Here is a 23,623-nt window from a genome sequence, read left to right on the forward strand (position 1 = left end):
GTTTCTGAATGAACAGTGGGTCATAGAAGACATCAAAAGAGAAAAAGTTTTCTGGAAACAAATGAAGATGACAACACAACATATCAAAACATATGGCATACAGCAAAAGCAGTGTTAAGAGGAAAGTTTATAGCAATAGGTTCCCACATCAAGAAATTGTAAAGGCAGCAAATAAATGAGCTATCACTGCATCTCAAGGATCTAGAAAAACAACAGCAAACCAAACCCAAACTAATAGGATAAAATAAATAATTAATATTAGAGAAGAAATCAATAAAACTGAATTAAATAATAAAAAGACAAGCAAAACGAAGAGCTGGTTTTTTGAAAAAATAAACAAAATTGGTACACCTTTGGCCCAACTAACAGAAAAGGAGAGAGAAGACCCAAATCAATAAAATTAGAGATAAAAAAGGAAATGTAACAACAGACACCACAGAAATAATAAAGAGACTCATCAGGAATTACTACAAAGAGTTGTGTGCCAACAAACTGGGAAGCCTAGAAGAAAGAGATGGATTCTTGGACACATACAACCTACCTAAATTGAACCATTAAGACATAGAAAACCTAAACAGACCCATAACCAAGACAGAAATTGAATCAGTAATAAAGGCCCTCCCAACAAAGTAAAGCCCAGGACCGGATGGCTTCACAGCTGAATTCTCCCAGACATTTAAAGAACTAACTCCAATTCTTCTCAAGCTATTCAAAACAATTAAAAGCAAGGGAATCCTCCCAAATTCTCTCCATTTTTTAAGCCAGCATCACATTAATTCCTAAACCTGGAAGAGATGCCAACAGAAAAAGAGAATTACAGACCAATTTCCCTGATGAACAGATACAAAAATCCTCAACAAAATTCTAGTGAATCAAATCTAACAACACATCAGAAAGATCTTCCACCCAGACTAATTGGGATTTATCCCTGGTATGTAGGGATGATTCAACATTCTCAAATCAATCAATGTGATACATCACATTAACAAACTACAGAAGAAAAATCGTATGATTATCTCAATAGATGCATGGAAAAGCATTTGATAAAATACAACACCATTTCATGATGAAAACTCTAAGCAAATTGGGTATAGAAGGAACATTCCTCAACACAATCAAGGTTATTTATGACAAACCCACAGCCAGCATCCTATTGAATGGGGAAAAGTTGGAAGCATTCCCACTGAGATCAGGGATGGCCACTCTCACCATTGCTATTCAATATAGTCCTGGAAGTTTTAGCCAGAGCCATTAGTCAAGAAAAAGGAATCAAAGGGTTACAAATTGGAAGGAGAATTCAAACTATCCCTATTTGCAGATGACATGATTCTTTTTTAGGGGATCCAAAGAACTCCACTAAGAGGGTACTGGAACTCAAAAGAAGAGTTTGGTAAAGTAGCAGGAAACAAAATCAATACACAGAAATGAACAGCCTTTGTATATACAGACAATGCCACAGGTGAGAAAAACTTCTGAGATCAATCCCATCCAGAATAGCTACAAAAAAATTCAAATGTCTTGGAATAAATTTAGCCAAAAATGGCAAAGATCTCTTCGATGAGAATGATAAACCATTAAATTAAAGAAAGAAATAGAAGAAGATACAAAAAAATGGAAAAGTCCTCCATGTTCATGGATCGGAAGAGTCAATGTCATCAGAATATCCATTCTTTTGAAGACAATTTTCAGATTCAGTGTCATACCAATCAAAATACCAAAGACATTCTTTCTCAGATCTAGAAAAAATGATGCTGAGTTTCAAATGGAGGCACAGGAAACCTCAAATAGCTAAAGCAATCTTATACAACAAAAGCAAAGCTGGAGGCATCACAATACCAGATTTCAAGTCATACTGTAAGGCAGTTATAAACAAAACAGCCTGGTACTGGTACAAAAATAGATAGACCAATGGAACAGAATAAACACCAGAAATCAATCCAAGCGTCTGCAACCAACTTATATTTGATCAAGGAGCTAAAAACCATCCCTCGAGAAGGACAGTCTCTTCAACAAATGGTGCTGGGGAAACTGGATTTCCATATGCAGAAGTATAAAGCAAGACCCCTACCTTATCCCTTACATAAAAATACACTCAACATGGATTAAAGATCTAAATCTATGACCTGATACCATCAGATTAATTGAGAACTTGGAGGAAACCCTACAAGACACTGGCACAGGGCACAAATTCTTAGAAAAGACCCCAGAAACAGGAAAAGAAAAAATTAATGACAGGGATTGCTTCATATTGAGAAGCTTCTGTACTGCAAATGAAAAGTCAGGAAAGTGAAGAGGCAACCAACAGAATGGGAGAAATTATTTGTAAACTATGCAGCTGATAAAGGACTAATAACCGCAATCTACAAAGAGATCAAGAACCTTCACAACAACAAAACAAACAGCCCAGTTTAGAGATGGGAAAAGGACTTAAACAGACATTTTTCAAATGAAGAAATCCAAAATGGCCAAAAGATACATGAAAAAATGTTCAGGATCGCTAGTTTTCAGGGAAATGCAAATCAAAATCACAATGAGGTTTCACCTCACTCCAGTTAGAATGACTTTCTTTTTTTTAAGATTTATTTTTATTATTGGAAAAACAGAGTTACAGAGAGAGAGGTAGAGTCACAGAGAGAGAGAGAGGTCTTCCATTCCATTGGTTCACTCCCCAAATGGCTGCAACGGCCAGAGCTGAGCTAATCCGAAGCCAGGAGCCAGGAGCCAGGAGCCACCTCTGGGTTCCACACACGGGTATAGAGACCCAAAGACTTGGGCCATCTTCTACTGCTTTTCCAGGCCATAGGAGAGAGCTGGATCAGAGCAGGAGAAGCCAGGACATGAACCAGTGCCAATATGGGATGCCAGCATTGCTGGCTGGGGCTTTAACCCACTGCGCCACAGTGCCAGCCCCTAGAATGACTTTCATACAGAAATCAACAAACAACAAATGCTGGAGAGGATGTAGGGGAAAAGGTACCATAATCCACTGTTGGTGAGAAGGCAAACTGGTAAAGTCACTATTTAAGACAATATGGAGATACATCAAAAATCTGAATATAGACCTACCATACGACCCAGCCATCCCACTCTTATAAATTTACCCTAGAGAAAAAGCTATCTGCACCTCCATGTTTATTGCAGTTCAATTCACAATAGCTAAGACATGGAATCAACCTAAATGCCCATCAACAGAAGACTGGATAAATAATTATGGGATATGCACACCATGGAATACTAGACAGTGGTAAAAAAAAATGAAATCCAGCCATTTCCAACAAAATGGATCAAGCTGGAAAATTTCATACTTACTGAAATAAGCCAGTCCTAAAGGGACAAATACTATATGTTCTCCCTGATCTGTGAGAACCAACAGGGCACCTAAAATGAAAGCTGTTGAAGTGAAATTGACACTTTGAGAAGCAATGACTTGACCAGTCCTTGTATTTACTGTCAAGTAACAGTTTTTTAGTTTTTCTCTTCTACATACTGTCTGTTGAACTCTTCGCTTAACATAGAGTTAATCATATGTATATAAAGTCAATTGAAAATAGATCTCAATAAAAATAAGAGGGGGAACAAGAGAGGGAGCAGGAAGTTTTTAACTGTAAAGCTCTATTTTTCTGCATAAAATCCTAGTGACTTAATTCTAAGAGTACAGTTTAAAAACTTATCATGGGAATCTAAATATCAAAATTGGTGCTAAAAATGCCATCCTAATTGTTAAAGTGATCATATTAACTGTTAAAGTGAACATATAAATAGGATTAAGTGTTAAACAGATCATATAAATAGCATGAAGTGCATGGTAATAATAGTAGATAGAATTAAAAAGGAGGGAATATCCAATATGGGAAGCCGTCCACACAGCAGACTCAGAATGACAATCACTTTAAGCAGAACTCTGACCTCAGAATCAGTCCTTAAGGCTTTTGGATCTGGCTGAAAAGCCCACAAGAGCATTTCAGGCATGGAAAGCCAAAACACCATGGAAAAAAATATCCTACATGAAGGATCTCTGTGAGTGAGACCCCAGTGAAAAGAAGGGGCCATCAAAGAAGGATGTACTTTTCTCTGAAGGAAAGAGATAACTTCCAATTTGCTTATGGCCTTGGCTAAATAATGACAGCGTTTGTGTCACAAATGGCTTTCACAGCCTTAGCAGCTCATGTCAAGACCCTTGGGTGATCACTGATGTCATATATAAGAGTGTCAGTTGTTAAATTAACAGTAGAAGTCACTGTGCACTTACTCCCAATGTAGAATCTCTGTACTTAATGAATTGTACTATGAGAATTAACTGCAAAGCTTGTTCTCAAACAATACTTTATATGTTGTGTGTGTGGGGGGGTGCCAACCATTGAAATCTTTACTTAGTATAGAGTGGTCTTCTGTATATATAGAGAAGTAAAAATAAATCTTAATGAAGAATGGGATGGGAGAGGGAGTAGGAGGTGGGATGGGAGTGGGAGTGGAAGGGTGGGTTTGGGGGGATGAAGCATTATATTCCAAAAGTTGTACCTATGAAATTTACATTCATTAAATAAAAGAAAAAGCAATCAGAAGCAAATCAATAAACTAAAGAAAACCATACATGCCATTTTGGGGAAATTAGGCACACGGGGCAATTCAAAGATGGCACCTGCAGGGAAATTAGGCACATGAGGCAATTCAAAGATGGTGCCCAAATAAGGTGGGCGGTACCCAAAGTTGTTTACCACCAAAGCTGATTGGCTGCGCAGCACCAGGGGAGGTGACAACTGATGATAAATGTACAGACATATGGCTGGTCCTGTAAAAAATCGCCCCATAAAATGACCTTTTAAGTAATTGGTTGGTCCTTATGCCCTGCCCCAGTGACTCTGCAGGTTTGTGCTTTAAAAGGTTTTGCTACGCGTGCAATAAATGAGTTCTTGCTTACTCAACTTGACTCCCCGCTGCGTCTGACTGTCCCTGGAATTGGGGGGCTGGGGAATGGGTGAGCGGTGCACTTACCTTTCTTCGGACCCAGTCCATCCTCGTTTGGGTGGACTAAGACCCTGCATGACATGAATGAAAAATTTCGCTATGAAATTGTGATTTTAAAGAGAAATAACAATGAAAGATTAGAAATAAAGAATTCAACAGATCAAATAAAAAAGAAATGCGGTGGATAGCCATAACAACAGACTTGGTGAGACAGAAAAAAGAATATCTGAGCTACAAGACAAATCTTTGGCAATCTTTCAGACCAAAAAAAATTAGAAAACTCAAAAACTAGTGTTGGACATTTATGTTAGACTATCAAACAACCCAACAAAGAGGCCTTATGAGTTTCTGAAGTCATGGAAGGAGAGAATTGCCTAGAAAGCCTATTTAGTGAAATACTTACAGAAAATTTCCGAATTTGGAGATAGAAAGAAACATCCAAGTATATGAAGCACAAAGAACTTCTAATAGATATGACCAGAAAGATCTTCACGACAACCTATTGTTGTCAAACTTTCCACAGTAAAACAGAGAAAAAGTTCTAAAATGTGCATGAGAGAAACACCAGATTCCTTTTAGAGGATCTCCAATTAGACTCACAGCTGACTTCTCACCAGAAACCGTACAGGCTAGAGGAGAATGGCAAGATGTAGTCCCAAGTTTTAAGAGAAAAAACTGTCAACACAGAATACTGTACTCTGCAAAGCTTTCATTTATGAATTAAGATGAAATAAAGATCTTCCATAACAAACAGAAATCGAAAGAATGTGTAACCACTCATTAAGCCTGTCAAAAGATGTTTAAGGATGTGCTACACAGAAAAACACAGAAACATGGTCATTATTATGGAAGAATTTGAAGGCAGGAAATCTGACAATAAAAGTACAAAGGAAATCCAAAGTAAACAATAGGAATATTTATGGAAAAATTGCAAGGCCAAGTCATTACCTATTAATAGTCATCTTGAATGTAAATGGACCAAATGGACCTAACTGAAATCTACAGATATTTTCACCCCACAGTTGAAAAATGTATATCAAGGTGGCATGTACCAATGCCATCTCACTAGTCCGAGTGATCAATTTCTGTTCACAATTCATCATAATCATAGGACTAAGAGCCAAAGGGATCACATAAGCAAGACTTGTGTCTGCTAATACTAACTGATAGAATTAAAAAGGAGAGAACGATCCAACATGGGAAGCAGGATACACAGCAGACTCATACAATGGCGGATATCCTAAACAGCACTCTGGCCTCAGAATCAGCCCTTAAGTCATTCGGATCTGGCAAAAAAGCCCATGAGAGTATTTCAGGCATGGAAAGCCAAGACACTCTGGAAAAAAAAAAACCCATATGAAAGATCTCCGCAAGTGAGATCCCAGTGGAAAGAACAGGTCATCAAAGAAGGAGGTACCTTTCTCTGAAGGGAGGAGAGAATTTCCACTTTGACTATGACCTTGTCTATATAAGATCAGCGTCAGCGAACTCAAAAGGCCTGCATAGCCCTGGCAACTCATGACAAGAGTGGCTGAAGCACATGTTCCATGGTACTGGAAAATGAGTATTTGACAGAGAGGGAGGATGATGGTGGGCTTGCCAAGGCTTCACACACTGGGGAGCTCAAAATACAATGTCTCACACTTCCTTTACCACCCGTAGCTCAGGAGCAAAAACACAAGGCCTGGCCCGGCAGGGCAGGGCAGGGCGGAAATTGGAGCAGGCCTCTCACTTGGCCAGACCCCTCCTCCTATCTATGACAGGAGTCTCTCCTGGCCATTGGGCATCCCAGCACTCCGTGGACAGCCACAGCACCCCACCAATGCACAGGCTGGCCCTCCTACATGTGCTGCAAACCCTCCTTCTCTCTGATATTTATGTGGATTAGTTAGAATTATCAGGTTGCTACTTTCAAAAGGACTATTAATGCCATTATTTTAAAAATCTGTCAGAAACAGAAAAATCCCTGCAAATTGTATTATTGTACACAGGGTTAACAGAAGCTATGCACACCAAGGTCTGAAGGCTCGAGGGCTCTAGAAGACCTAGAACAGGGACCCTAGGGCATGCCCAGCACCAGATCACTGTCGTTGTCTCGATCCCACTCACGAATGAGGACTTGGTTGGTGGGCTGCCCTCTGTAATGTCTAGCATACGGGTACACACAGCGTATGCCTGCCCATTCGCAGCATAGACAACTTGAGTTCCTACTGGGTAAGTGCCCCTATAGGTACTGGAGCCATAAGCCTACTCAGGGATTGCCACAGCATAGGATGTGTAGGGAGGTCGGGAGGAAGCCACAGCTCTCTCTTCAGACAGGATTGAGGAGCCCACGTAAGCTGTGTTTGTCCTAGAATCCTGCAGTGTAAATTTCCAGGCCAACCAATCATCTGAGCTTTCTGCACGATGACATTGTTTTTCCATCTCGGCAAATGATCTGCAGCAGGCAGTCTTGCATTCCCGTCTGGAGGCTGGATGTCCCGACATTGCTGTTTCATACAGATTTTGATGCCATCCGCTGGCATGTGGACGTTATCCTCAACACTCAGCCCAGTCTCGTCATCGTAATAGATCAGGTGGCCATCTGACCACAGGTCAAACCAATTCTTCTTCCAATGCTTTCAAATGGTTCTCTGTCACAGCAGCCGTCCACTCTTCACAAATGTCATCTCATCACTGGGAAAAGTTAACACTGCAGAGCCCAGACCACGGCTTTAGGGCAAGGATGCTGCTCAGGTTCCAGACTTGTAAACTTTCCAAAACCTATTTGGTAACTCACTCATAGCATTTTCTTCTAATGTTTAATCAAATAATGAATATGCATTCAATATCTGGACCTTCAGTCCTCTGGTACACTCCCCAAATGGCTGCACCAACTGGTGCTGGGCCATGTTGAAGTCAGGAGCCAGGAGTTTCTACAGGATCTCTCATATGGGTACAGGGGCCCAAAGATTTGGGCCATTGTCTACTGCATTCCCAGGAATATTAGCAGGAAGCTGGATCAGAAGTAGAAGAGCCACGACTCAAACCAGTGCCCATATGGGATGGTGGCACTGTAGGATGCAGCTTTACTTACTGTGTTACAGCACCAACTCCTAGACTAGATTTCAATAAGCCATTATATACAGAGTCTGTCATACATTAGTGTTCAACTGCGTGCAGTTATTATGTAAATGTAGGTCATGTGAGAAGTTTTAATTGAGAAGGTGGATTGACTTCAACTACTTGGTTCAGACAGAAGTTGAAGCATTTCAAGGGCCAATCAACATGTTTTACTCTGTTTGGCGAATAAGAATACATAAGCATTATGACAATGAAAAATTGTACCTGCGGAAAATATCAGTTAATACCTCTGGTACCTTACTTTATGTTAGCTGCCATTGTCTTACTCCATTAGTACCAATAACTAGATATTGAAAACCTTCTGGCTTTTAACATCTATACAACTGACATATATTCCTCGCTGTTCTGGAGACTGTGAAATGTCTGATGAAGGCACCAGCCTTTAGAGATTCAGTATTTTGCTCATAAACATCATTTTTCATCAAGTGGTCCCTTGGCAGATGGGAATAATTCTGGCCTCACTCAGTCTCTTTAAGAACACTAAGCTTAGAGCAAAGATGGTGGAATAGTGAGGGCACGCACTGATAGTCCGGAAAAATATAGTTTAATAAAAGTGGAGTTACTGTAGTCTCAGGAAAAGGCTCGTGAAAAAATTGCAGAGGAAATACTTCCAGATCTAGTGGATGTGACACAGAGGACCTACAGGGAGAGCAAGGACACGCATGGCGTGGAGGACAGCTGCAGAGTCTGTCATCCACCCAGACCAAGTGGGATTTATTCCTGGTATGCAGGGATGGTTCAATGTGCACAAATCAATCAATGTGATACACCACATTTACAGACTGCAGAAGAAAAACCATATGATTATCTCAATAGACGCCGAGAAAGCATTTGATAAAAACAACACCCTTTCATGATGAAAACTCTAAGCAAACTGGGTATGGAAGGAACATTCCTTAATACAATCAAAGCAATTTATGGAAAAACCCATGGCCAGCATCCTATTGAATGGGGAAAAGTTGGAAGCATTTCCACTGAGATCTGGTACCAGACAGGGATGCTTACTCTCACCACTGCTATTCAACATAGTTCTTGAAGTTTTAGCCATAGCCATTAGGCAAGAAAAAGAAATTAAAGGGTTGCAAATTGGGAAGAAAGAACTCAAATTATCCCTCTTTGCAGACGATATGATTCTTTATTTGGGGGATCCAAAGACCTCTACTAAGAGACTATTGGAGCTCATAGAAGAGTTTGGCAAAGTAGCAGGGTATAAAATCAATGCACGAAAATCAACAGCCTTTGTATACACAGGCAATGCCACAGCTGAGAAAGAACTGCTAAGATCAATCCCATTCACAATAGCTACAAAAACAATCAAATACGTTGGAATAAACCAAGGATGTTAAAGATCTCTACAATGAGAATTACAAAATCTTAAAGAAAGAAATAGAAGAGGATACCAAGAAATGGAAAAATCTTCCAGGCTCATGGATTGGAAGAATCAACATCATCAAAAAGTCCATTCTCCCAAAAGCAATTTATAGATTCAAAAGTGATATCAATCAATATACCAAAGACATTCTTAGATCTGGAAAAAAATGATGCTGAAATTCATATGGAGACACAGGAGACCTTGAATAGCTAAAGCAATCTTGTACAACAAAAACAAAGCTGGAGGCATCACAATACCAGATTTCAGGACATACTACAGGGCAGTTGTTATCAAAACAGCATGGTACTGATACAGAAACAGATGGATAGACCAATGGAACAGAATAGAAACAACAGAAATCAACCCAAATGTCTATAGCCAACTTATATTTGATCAAGGATCTAAAACCAATTCCTGGATCAAGGACAGTCTATTCAATAAATGGTGCTGGGAAACTGGGTTTCCATGTGCAAAAGAATGAAGCAAGACCCCTACCTTTCACCTTACACAAAAATCCTCTCAACATGCATTAAAGACCTAAATCTATGACCCAACACCATCAAATTATTAGAGAAGATTGGAGAGACCCTGCAAGATATTGGCACAGGCAAAGAGTTTCTGGAAAAGACCCTGGAGGCACAGGCAATCAAAGCCAAAATTAACTATTGGGATTGCATCAAACTGAGAAGTTTCTGTTTTGCAAAAGAAACAGTCAGGAGAGTGAAGAGGCAACTGACAGAATGGGAAAAACTATTTGCAAACTATGCTACACATAAAGGATTAATAACCAGAATCTATAAAGAGATCAAGAAAATCCACAACAACAAAACAAACAACCCACTTGAGAGATGGGTCAAGGACCTCAATAAACATTTTTCAAAAGAGGAAATCCAAATGGCCAACAGGCACATGAAAAAATGTTCAAGATCACCAGCAATCAGGGAAATGCAAATCAAAACCACAATGAGGTTTCACCTCACCCCGTTCAGAATGGCTCACATACAGAAATCTACCAAAAACAGATGCTGGCAAGGAAGTGGGGAAGAAAGGACACTAACTCGCTGTTGGTGGGAATGCAAACTGGTCAAGCCACTATGGAAGTCAGTCTGGAGATTCCTCAGAAACCTGAATATGACCCTACCATGCAACCCCGCCATCCCACTCCTTGGAATTTACCCAAAGTAAATGAAATTGGCAAACAAAAAAGCTGTCTGCACATTAATGTTTATTGCAGCTCAATTCATAATAGCTAAGACCTGGAACCAACCCAAATGCCTATCAACAGTAGACTGGATAAAGAAATTATGGGACAAATAGCTATAGAATACTATACCGCAGTCAAAAACAATGAAATCTGGTTATTTGCAACAAAATGGATGAATTTGGAAAACATCATGCTGAGTGAATTAAGCCAGTCCCAAAGGGACAAATATCATATGTTCTCCCTGATCCATGACTACTAACCGAGCACCAAAAAGGAAACCTGTTGAAGTGAAATGGACACTATGAGAAATGGTGACTGGATCAGCCCTTGCCCTGACTGTTGATGAACAACTTAATACGTTATCCCTCTTAGTATTTTTGTTTGTTTGTTCTACTTAATACTATTGGTTGAATTCTGTAATTAATACACAGTTGTTCTTAAGTGTTAAAACTTAACTGAAAAGTGATCCCTGTTAAATATAAGAGTGGGAATAAGAGAGGGAAGATCTGTACAGTTTGGGACATGCTCAATCAGAGTTTCCCCAAACGGTAGAGTTAGAAATGTGCCAGGGGATTCCAACTCAATCCCATCAAGGTGGCATGTAACAAAGCCAACTCACTAGTCCCAGTGATCAATTTCTGTTCACAATTGATCATAATGATAGGACTAAGTGTCAAAGGGATCACATAAACAAGACTAGTGTCTGAATAATACTAACCGATATAATAAAAAAGGGAGAGAATGGCCCACCGTGGGAAGCGGGATACACAGTAAACTCGTAGAAAGGCAGATGTCCTAAACAGCACTCTGGCCTCATAATCAGCCCTTAAGGTACACGGATCCGGCTGAAAAGCATGTGAGAGTATTTCAGGCATGGAAAGCCAGGACACTCTGGCAAAAAAAAACAAACAAACAAACAAAAAAAACCTAAATGAAGGATCTCCGTGCGTGAGATCCCAGTGGAAGGAACGGGCCATCAAAGAAGGAGGCACCTTTCTCTGAAGGGAGGAGAGAACTTCCACTTTGACTTAGACCTTCTCTAAATATGATCAGAGTCAGTGAACTCAAAAGGCTTCCATAGCCTTGGCAGCTCATGACAAGAGCCTAGGGTGATTACTGAGGCCATAAACAAGACTGTCAATTTGTTAAGTCAACAACAGGAGCCACTGTGCACTTACTCCTCATGTAGGATCTTTGTCCTTAGTGTGCTGTACATTGTGATTTAATGCTATAACTAGTACTCAAACAGTATTTTTTCACTTTGTGTTTCTATGTGGGTGCAAACTGTTGAAATCTTTACTCAGTATATACTAAACTGATCTTCTGTATATAAAGAGAATTGAGAATGAATCTTGATGTGAATGGAAGGGGAGAGGGAGTGGGAAAGGTGAGGCTTGCGGGTGGGAGGGAATTGGGGGGGGAAGCCATGGTTTTGCTACAAAAGAAGTGAAATAGTCAACAATTCACTGTCTATTTTTTCAGCAAAAAGGGAAGTTGAAGTCATAGGAAAGGAGACTAAAATCTCCACCTATTTTCACTAAATACACACCTGTTTTGTTAGATGAGACTTTCTCTGCCTAAGAAGTCAGACTTTGTGTCGCTCCCCCTCTTCATGGAGGAACGACACAGGACCCTGCGCTGTTCTTTTGTCTGCTTGGCCCTCCCCGGGTTTGCTGCTGGTTCTTCCTGGGTTGGCTACTATCCCTTCCACCTCCGTGGAAGGGCAGTTCCCCCTGGCCACATTCCCCACTTCCGCAGGGGAGCGGCACACCACCGGCCGGCTCTCTCGGGGGCTGCACAGGTGTTCCCTCAGATGTTCCCCTTAGATGTTCCTGGTGCATGCCGTCTCTCTCCTCCTTTATAGTCCTCCCTCCACCAATCCCAACTCGGCTGCCCGCACGCCGAGTACGCTGCTCTCCTCCAATCAGGAGCAAGTCCTACAGTTTATTGGTTGAACTGGAGGCAGCTGTGTAAAAGCTGTTTTCTTCTCTCCCAGCGCCATATTGTGGGAGAGCAGATGCATAGAATAAGTCTTAATTCCAGTAACTTAGTCTAGTCCGAATTGCTCCCCACAACTTTGTTACCCCCACAGGTCCTCTCAAGACCTTCAACTAATGCTGCCAGTTCCCCCGTCCAGAAACTCCAAGCCTCTGATTTGTTCTGTTCTTAAAATACTGGTTAAGCTCATGGATCTGCCCTTGTTTGAGTATCCTATTCCATATGAGCCCCACCATACATATTCATATAGCAAATTTGCATTACGTTTCTCCTTTTTATCAATTTAATGTCAGTTCTTTTCAGACTATATTGTCAGAGCTCAGGGATATGGGAGAAAACTCTGGAACTCCCCAGCAAATAGTAGAAGAAAACTGTTGATGTTTGAGTAACATTTGTTTTCCACACCTTTAAGGGAAATCGATGGCATTAATCCTAGGGGAATCTATTACAAATAGTCACTATAGTCACTATAAAAGGATCTGATCTGTCCAAAGTAGTGTGAGTTTTCATCCTGAGTGGCAGAACACTGATACTTATGGACTTGGTTCTGCTTATTGATTAATAAGGCAGTTTTTCCTTCTTTCATACATTTTTATGTAAAAAATATTTGTTGTCAAAACTTGTCAGTTATCAATAACCACAAAGAAGTAAATTTATTACTTATCCACAAAATGATTTTCCATAAGAACAAAAGATATCTATAGATTAAAATTGGCTATATATGGGTGGAGGATAATTCAATTTCTGGTACATAAATGTTTTCTATTTACCAATACTTATAACTCAATCACAAAACCAAAAATCTATAAGAAAGTATAATGCAAAACTAATGGTATTTCTATTAGGTGAAAGTAGAGGCTATTTTTTATTTTTGTATTTTCTTGGAAACTGTAATGTCCTATGACTGAGTTATCCCCTGATCAGAGCAAAATACAAATACAGCAAGAAAGAAATTTCCCATTGAAAATAAAATCACATTTTCAGAAATAATATTCATCTAAGTGTTGAGTATTGTAATCTATTGGTCATTTCTTTTTTTTTTTTTTTAAGGGAAAGGGTTTATTGGGGAACAACCTACAGACCAGAATGAAGGGGCGGTGAAGGAAAAAGGGAGGGAGATTGTAAGAGAGAGAGACAGAGAGGAGAAGAGCTAGCAAGGAGAGAAGACAAAGCAGAGAAGAGGAGAGAGGAGAGCAGAGCCAAGAGCCCAGAGGAGGAGGCTAGAGAGAGGAACCGAGAGAGAGAGCAGGAGAGAAGGACTGAGAGAGAGCAGGAGAGAAGGGCCAGGAGAGAGCACGTGTTCAGGAACAGGCCCTTTTAAAACTTTGCCTGAGGGCGGGCAGGGAAGCAGGAACATTAAGATGGGGGTGGAGCCTGGCTCAGGTAGCTGGGCCATGCGGCCAACTGCGCCAGTTTCCTAACATTCCCCCCTTTTGTTTTTTTATAAAGCAAGGTTTGTATGGGATTACATTAGTCCCAAAAGTCCAAGAGGGGTAGAGGGACGATGATCTGTCTTTAGAGCTACTTCCTGCTGACATGGGGCAATGTCTCAGGCCGCTGTCTCCTGGGTGGGGAGCCGAGTATATCCCTGTAGCAGCATTTGGTTGACTGCCTGGTTGCTGAAGGCCTTTGTTTGTTCCATTATCACCTGCTGTAAACACTTAGACATTCTTAGTATAGAAGACAGGGTGAGAGTAGTAATCAATGATCCTAAGAGTAGCATTAGCCAGGTAATGAAAGGATTTTATAGAGGAGAGGAAGTGTAGGGGGGGTCTCTGGACCCTTGTGAGGACAGTTTGATGGATGTGGCTTAAACCTGATTCCAGCCAAGACTGGGAGAAAGGCCACTTTTGCAGGTAGTGGGGTTTGTCTGTAGAGAAATTTTGACACACAGGTTGGGAGTAGAGCCATTGGTGGTAGAGTAGAGGCTATGGTTACAAAGGAATGAGGCTCAAGTGGGCTAGATACAGAGGACAGAGTTGTTACTAGAGAACCTAAGAAAGGTGCTATCTGAGCTACAATTAAGTTTTCTGATTGAGAGGCAAATAGAACCTGACAGAAGGGGCTTGAAAATAATCAGGTGGGCTTTAAAGCCTTGTAAATTATGAGGCTCAGACTCATCTATCTCATCATATAGCCTACATCCTAAGGGAGGTGTGAACCTCCTTGGGGAAGGCACCCTGTTGACTTCCATTACCTGCCAGCTGAGTCCTTTTGCAGAACAGCCCTCTGCCAGAGCACTGGATTGGAAAGAGAGGGAGCCAGAGAAAAGTACAGGTCATTTATTTCTTAGACTAGACTTCTCTCTTTGTTTCGTTTTACAGAAACAGAGGCAGAGAGAGAGAGAGAGAGAGAGTGTGCTTCAGTCCTCTGGTACACTCCCCAAATGGCTGCACCAGCTGGTGCTGGGCCATGTTGAAGTCAGGAGCCAGGAGTTTCTACAGGATCTCCCATGTGGGTGCAGGGGCCCAAAGATTTGGGCCATCTTCCACTGCTTTCCCAGGCACATTAGCAGGGAGCTGGATCAGAAGTAGAGGAGCCAGGATTCAAACCACTGCCCATATGGGATGCCCATATGGCACTGTAGGATGCAGCTTTACCTTCTGTGTTACAGCACAAACCCCTAGACTAGATTTCAATAAGCCATTATACACAGAGTCCGTCAAACATTAGTGTTCAACTTCATGCAGTTATTATGTAAATGTAGGTCATGTGAGAGGATTTAATTGAGAAGGTGGATTGACTTCAACTCCTTGGTTCAGACAGAAGTTGAAGCATTTCAAGGGCGACTCAACATGTTTTACTCTGTTGGGCAAATAAGAAAACAGAGCATTATGACAATGAAAAATTGCACCTGGGGAAAATTTCAGTTAATGCCTCTGGTACCTTACTTCATGTTAGCTGCCATTGTCTTACTCCATTTGTACCAGTAACTAGATATTGAAAACCTTCTGGCTTTTAACATGTATACAACTGACATATATTCCTCACTGTTCTGGAGCCTGGGAAGTGTGGGATAAAGACACCACCCTTTAGAGATTCAGTGTTTTGTTCATAAACAGCATTTTTCATCAAGTGGTCCCTTGGCAGATGGGAATAATTCTGGACTCTCTTAGTCACTTAAGAACACTAATCTTTTGAGGGCTCCTCCCCATGACTTATTCACTTACTGAAGGTTCAGCTTCAGAAAACATCACATTGGAAGATGTTTTTCAGCATATGAATTTTGAGGGTACATAAACATTCAGTTTATTGTACAGAATGAACTATTTGCTATGGATGCTTAATAACCGAGTCAGATTTAAACCCAGTGGATGGTTCATAAACATGTGAATTGCATTAACATTTTCTGATCACGTTACATGTTAGTGATTCAGCTAAAGAAACACTCATTACTATATTGACAACAAATGGTTGGCTAATGACCTTCAGACACAATGAAGTCAGTGGAACCTGAAGTGTGTGATAGCTTATAATAAATCCCAGATCCCTTTTATGAATATATCATGTATGACAAGCCAAAGAGCTCATGGCAGCTGTGCTATGTTCCAGGGATTGCCATTGCTGCCTCCAGAGAGGATTCTTCCCCTGATCTAACATCAAGGACAGAGAATCTGCACAGAAACTCACTGCGTCCACAGAGGAACAGTCTTTGCTTCGCAGAAAGGAGATCAGGCCAGCATGCACACAGATTGGTTCCAAGTCCCTGCTTTCTGCTTCCATTAAAGTCTGCATCTGTGGCATGGTTTAATCTGACTGAAGAGCAGAATGAATCAGGGACTTCTGTTTCCTGGGTTGTGCATTTCTTGAAAATATTTCTTGCAACCTCTGAAAGAGCTATGCACTATCTTTTTTATGATTTATTTCATTTATTTGAAAGGGAGGGAGGTGTCTGGACCAGGCTGAAACCAGGAGTCTGGAAATCCATGGGGGCCTGCCAGGTGGGTGGCAGTGACTTAAGTGCTTGGACCATTTTCTGCTGCTTTCCCAGGCACATGCATCAGAGGGAGGTGGATTGAAGTGGGGGCCCCTAGACTTGAACATGCATTCTTCCAAGGAATGATAAATCGACTGCTTCCAACACTGGCATCTCATATGGGTGCTAGTTTGGATCCTGGCTTCTGTACTTCTTATCCAGCTCCCTGCTAAAGGCCTGGGAAAAGCAGCACAGATGGCCCAAGTGCTTGGGCCCCTGCCCCCCACATGGAAGATCTGGATGAAGTTCTGGGCTCCTGGCTTTTGCCTGGCCCAACCCTGAATATTGTGCTTTATGTGTAGCTAACGATCAAATGGAGGATGTTTTTTCCTGTCTTTCCATTCTGCTTCTATAACACTTTCAAATAAATAAATATTTAAATATATAAATAAATTAATTCTGTGATAGTTTTTCAAGCTCAGCTCACTTGGGTGAAATGTTGTGTTACAGGTGAAAAGCAGTGGAGATAAGATTACCTTGGTTTTTTGTCTCACATGGAAAAAGAATTTCTCAAGAGAATAGCAAGATTTATTTAAGTCAGAGATCTCCAGCCAGAGTGGCCTGAAGGGGGCGCTTTAAGAGGGGAAAAACCTGTAGGGACTGGTGGTAATGGGGTGTTTAGCACAATTTGGGGGAAGAAAATACCTTGACAATCAAGTTGACATTCAGTTACAAGGCAGGGACAAAACCCACAAAAAGACATGATCTATAATTTTATTTGCCAAGGGATGGAATAAATAACTTGCTTTTACAGTAAACTGTGAACACAGAAGGATAGAATCAGCACTCTTTTGATATTCTCGTGGTAAAATTGGAAGCTCCCAGGGAGTGGGTTGGCAGGCACTTTTGACCTTACTGAAGGTAACTCTTTTATGCAAAGCAAGCATTTTACACACTAAATTTCTACCAGGAGCACCCATCTGACTTATTCCTTTTAGGCCTCTGGGACTTTCGCATTAAGATAACCATCATTTCTGATAACAACAAGATCATTAGACTTTTGTAATTTTTGGACATTTGTATCAGTAGCATTTTGCACTATCATAACTTAAAATTTGGCACCAGTTCACATCTTGACAGTACCTTTAATGTAATCCAAATGGCCTTGTTAGTTGGTATCTCTACAGGATGAGAGATATACCCTTTGATATTCCCAGGAACCCAACTGGACATATCAAAGTCCAAAGAATTTGGAACTTTGGTTTTTTTGAATGTCTTTCAAAGATGCCAAGAAGGTTTAAAATATCTGGTATAAACAGAATCCTTTAACATCATGACACAATATAGACCAGATTTGAGCATCATTACAAAATGATTATTCAAAGATTTCAGAATGAGTACATATATTCAAACAAACCATAACTCTTTCAATAAGGAAAACTCAGCTGTTTTTAAACAATTAGAACTTGAGGAGAGACAGAGAGCACAATAGATTACTTCAACAAAGCACAAAATCTGTCTCTTTGATCATCCCAAAACTCAGAAATAAAACCTTATATATTAGAGTTAGCACATGGTATCATCCCATAACTTGGAACAATTTTAATAATGTCAGAGGTAGGGAAGAGAAAATAGCTTACTGGACCTGGCTAGAAAACTGATGAAGAGTCACCAATTCAACAAAAACTATTAAAAGGAGATGCTTCAGTTTTTAAACAGATTTTTAAGTTTATTTCAAACTAACATATGTATTGCACAAATATGTATTACTAACATATTACATACATATGTATTACTAATATATGTATTGCAACAACCTCATTGTTTTAGCATAGGGTCAAATTCCAACTCTATGTCAAAGAAAAGTAGATTAATAGCTTTTGTATACAAAAATTTCTTTCTTTCATAACCTTCTGTGATTTCCTGACATCTTCTGCAGCTTACATAAACCTTTCTATCTTTTCCATTCCAATCTAGAGTAAATGAGCCATTAGGATAAAGTAATTCTTACTTCACTTTAAACCATGTCCTTAGGTACTCTAAACATAGTCTTTAAAGAAAAGTCTCTTCCCTTCTTAACTTTCCATACCAGGAACACATTTTATTTGTGACCTTTTTCCATCTGCTTATTTCCTTGATTTACATTTTGAAATAACCCTTTAAAGATCTCTAAATTAAGATGACATTTTATAAATAAGATAACACACTGAATTTCAACCTTAGTTACTTTCAAGCAATGTTGAACTATTTTTCAGACAATTTATAAAAGCGTATTTATTAACAAACCCAAATAGATTTTCCACAGAAAATGAGCTGCTGAGAGTACTAAAGTTTACATTTAGACATATTTCTCTCATTTACATTTACCCAATTTACATTTTTTAAAACACCCATTAAAATATAATAGTAACAACAATATCATCATCAATAATCATAATAAATTAATCTTCAACAGGTTTTTCAGATGTTGCATTATTTCTTGATTCTCCATAGGAGCTCAGCAGCAGTTTGCATTGCCTTCTTTTAATGCAGTTTTCATGGCAAAATTTTCTTTACTTTCATGATGAAAAGCCTTTGAAGGATCAAAGTGTCTGATATCCAGAACTTTATTCAATTCCTCCTGAAGTTTTCTCTCATTTTGTCTTCTTTTAGCAAGCTGAGAGCAGAGTTTCATCACCTCCGATTTTAGTTGGCTATTTTCACCTTTTAGTTTCTCAACATGCTTGATTTTTTGCTTCAGATTCTGATGACCCAATAATGTAGCATATGAATCTCTTAATTTATTTAGCTGTTCCTGAGCTGCACCATGTTCACTCAACAATGCCTGTTTCTCTGCTTCAAATGCATCCAGTTGTAGCTGAAAAGGTTTTGTTTTCTTGTACAATTCTTCATAAAGGAGACGCCACTTATTAACTTCATCAGTTATTCTTCCATTATATTTCCTTTTTCAGCTTTCCTTGATTCTTCCTCTTCTAGATGTTTCTTAAAGTCTTCATTTTGTTGCTTGAGTTGATTCTGCAATTCAGTTATTTTTTATCAGAAGAAACTGTGATTTCTTAATTTCTGCTTCCTTAAGTTCTGACTTGGTCTGTAGATCTAGAAGCATCCTTGCATATTCTTGATTAGCATTCTCAGTTGCCAATAACTGATGTTGAACATCTTTTGCACTTTTTTCAGCCTAGGCCACTTTTTCTTGTAGTGCTGAGTTCTCCAGTTTATATCTCACTAGCTATTAATCTTTTGTAGCTTTCAAATTGAGCAGTAACATCTTTAAGGTTTTGCATTGTATTACTATATGTTTCTTGTAAAAGCAAGGTGGCTTGAGAGTGATCAATATTACTCTTCTGAAGTTCAGCTTCTTTCCCTTTTAGGTTTTCTTTTAAGAGTTTTAGTTCTGCATTTGAAGATTGTGCTTCTTCTTCCAACTGCTTGACTAGCTTTTCAGTTTGTTCTTCCTTTTGCTGTAACTTATCCAACTCATCCAGTGCTTGCCTTGATTGTTCCTCAAAGACATTCCTCTCATACATCTATCTGAATTAAGGTCAAAATTACATTTATTTGGAATTCTACTCCTTTTTATCAAACTCCAGGTAGAAATCAGTGACGTAAACCATGGACTGCAAAATCCACTTTAGGGGGCTGACAAGAGCTGATTATCCATTGCTGTTAAACCAAGTTATAAAACAAGCTCAGCAAGATAAAATGCAAAATTTGTAGGTAGTGATCTTAAAACTTATGTCCCACTGTAGCTGAAACCAATTTTTGTATGTAAGGTTGTTATTTACAAAAGATATCTATTTAGATTTAAGTTGAATTTTAGTCTTGTTTTCTATTTACCCAAAAACACCCTTAGGACAATGATGTTTAGTCGACAGTCTGCTTCTTAGGACTGCCTCTGAAGCAAAAATTTCAGGCAGTTGCAAGACAGGTCCCATGAGTGACTGTGGGCTAGGGGCCAAGGTGCCAGGGACAAGAAGTGCACTGGAGATTGTTCACCATTACATTAGGTTTAATGGGAGAGGACATCCATCAGAGCAGATGGGCACCCTCCAGAGAAATGCCTGAGGACGAATATTGGGTGGGCGGAGCCAAGATGGCAGAATAGTGAGGGTGCACACTAATAGTCCGGGAAAAGATAGTTTAATAAAAGTGGAGTTATGGTAGCCTCAGGAAAAGGATCAGGGAAAAATTGCAGAGGAAACTCTTCTGGATCTAGTGGCTGTGACTCGGAGGACCTACGGGGAGAGTAAGGCAGCCCACTGCGTGGAAGCCAAGCCACGGGAGCCGCCGGACCCACCAGACCCGCTGGAGCTGCAGAGTCTGTGCGCCAGCCCTGGACGGGGAGGTGAGACAAAAACCTCTCAGTAACCCGAGACATTGGCGGGGAAAGACAGAAAGAGCCTGCAGAGATCAAGGCCTGAAACCCCATTGGGGAAAGTTCACCAGGCTGGCTGGAGGAAAGAAAAAAATCGAATAAATAAGGAGAACTGGCAGGGACATTTAGCCTCTCTCTCCACTCACCTTACAAAGCTGAGCAAGACAAAGGGAAGGCGCATTTTAGGTAAGTAAAGCGGTGCGCGCCATTTTGTATATGTAAAGCGGGTGCCCCTCATTAGCCAAGCAGAAAAACCTGACTCTGGTAAGCAAATGAATACCCACAGGGGCCACATTAAATACATCAACTACTCTCAATTCCACTCAGCTGTGTGGAATTACTTCCCAACTGAGTCAAAAAAAAAAAAAAAAAAAACAGAGAGAGAGAGAGAGAGCAAGAGAACAATCAGGGTGAATCACCTTTGGCACACCCTTAACCCTGAAGAACCAGAGCTCTCTGGCCACACCCATCACAGCCTCTAAGGATCCATCAAAAGCAGACAGTCCTCTTAATTTAGAGTCACAGTATAACAAGAAAAAAAACAAAGAATATCTCCAATATGCCAAACAAACGCAAAAGCCGAGGTAACAAGAACAAGGAAGACACTATGATGCCCCCAAATGAAATAGACACCCCAATTCAAGATTATGAAGATGATGAGATAGAAGAAATACAAGAAGCAGATCTCAAAACATTGATAAGAACATTAAGAAGTTCTCAAAAACAAATTCTCGAACTACAGAAATCCTTAATAGACAAACAGAAAATCTCTCTCGTGAAAATGCAAGATTAAGGAGGAATTAAAACGAAATGAAACAACTAGTAGAACATGAAACTGTGATAGTGACGAGAAATCATAATGAAATGAAGAATTCAATAGATCAAATGACAAACACATTAGAGAGCCTTAAAAACAGAATGGGTGAAGCAGAAGGGAGAATATCAGACTTAGAAGACAGAGCACAGGAAAATATACAATCAAACCAAACAAAAGAAGAGGACCCAAATCTAGTAGGAGAAGAGAAATAATTAAAATCAGAGAAGAAATCAACAGGATTGAATCAAGAAAAACATTACAAAAAGTCAGCCAAACGAGGAGCTGGTTTTTTGAAAAATAAACAAAATTGACACCCCATTGGCCCAACTAACTAAAAAAAGAAGAGAAAAGACCCAAATCAATAAAATCAGAGGTGAAAAAGGAAACATAACAACAGCCACCACAGAAATAAAAAGAATCATCAGAAATTACTACAAGGACTTGTATGCCAGCAAACAGGAAAATCTATCAGAAATGGATAGATTCCTGGACACATGCAATCTACCAAAATTGAACCATGAAGACATAGAAAACCTAAATAGACCCCTAACTGAAACAGAAATTGAAACAGTAATAAAGGCCCTCCCAACAAAGGAAAGCCCAGGACCAGATGGATTCATTGCTGAATTCTACCAGACATTTAAAGAAGAACTAATCCCATTTCTTCTCAAACTATTCAGAACATTCGAAAAAGAGGGAATCCTCCCAAATTCTTTCTATGAAGCCAGCAACATCTTAATCCCTAAGCTGGAAAAAGATGCAGCACTGAAAGAAAATTATAGACCAATATCCCTGATAAACATAGACACAAAAATCCTCAATAAAATTCTCGCCAATAGAATACAACAACACATCAGAAAGATCATCCACCCAGACCAAGTGGGATTCATCCCTGGTATGCAGGGATGGTTCAACATTCACAAATCAAACAATGTGATTCACCACATTAACAAACTGCAGAAGAAAAACCATATGATTATCTCAATAGATGCCGAGAAAGCATTCGATAAAATTCAACACACTTTCATGATGAAAACTCTAAGCAAATTGGGTATAGAAGGAACATTCTCAATATAATCAAAGCAATTTATGAAAAACCCACGGCCAGCATCTTATTGAATGGGGAAAATTTGGAAGCATTTCCACTGAGATCTGGCACCAGACAGGGATGCTTACTCTCACCACTGCTATTTAACATAGTTCTGGAAGTTTTAGCCAGAGCCATCAGACAAGAAAAAGAAATTAAAGGGTTGCAAATTGGGAAGAAAGAACTCAAATTATCCCTCTTTGCAGACGATATGATTCTTTACTTAGGGGACCCAAAGAACTCTACTAAGAGACTATTGGAACTCATAGAGGAGTTTGGCAAAGTGGCAGGATATAAAATCAATGCACGAAAATCAACAGCCTTTGTATACACAAGCAATGCCACGGCTGAGAAAGAACTGCTAAGATCAATCCCATTCACAATAGCCACAAAAACAATCAAATACCTTGGAATAAACTTAACCAAGTATGTTAAAGATCTCTACGATGAGAATTACAAAATCTTAAAGAAAGAAATAGAAGAGGATACCAAAAAATGGAAAAATCTTCAATGCTCAAGGATTGGAAGAATCAACATCATCAAAATGTCCATTCTCCCAAAAGAAATGTACAGATTCAATGCGATACCAATCAAGATACCGAAGACCTTCTTCTCAGATCTGGAAAAAATGATGCTGAAATTCATATGGAGACACAGGAGACTTCGAATAACTAAAGCAATCTTGTACAACAAAAACAAAGCCAGAGGCATCACAATACCAGATTTCAGGACATACTACAGGGCAGTTGTAATCAAAACAGCATGG

The 23,623-nt window shown here is 39.8% G+C and overlaps 1 protein-coding gene and 2 pseudogenes across 4 annotated transcripts in view; all 3 read right to left on the reverse strand.

Annotated features, from left to right (window-relative positions):
- Positions 1–23,623, reverse strand: part of LOC138843111 (guanylate-binding protein 7-like) — a 123,935-nt gene that overhangs the window by 66,671 nt on the left and 33,641 nt on the right. The gene's annotated exons all lie outside the window — the stretch shown is intronic.
- On the reverse strand, positions 2,957–7,634 carry LOC127493420 (pleckstrin homology domain-containing family B member 2 pseudogene; annotated as a pseudogene).
- On the reverse strand, positions 18,979–20,212 carry LOC138850614 (hyaluronan mediated motility receptor pseudogene; annotated as a pseudogene).

Source organism: Oryctolagus cuniculus, chromosome 7, assembly GCF_964237555.1.
Source record: "Oryctolagus cuniculus chromosome 7, mOryCun1.1, whole genome shotgun sequence".
NCBI lineage: Eukaryota > Metazoa > Chordata > Mammalia > Lagomorpha > Leporidae > Oryctolagus > Oryctolagus cuniculus.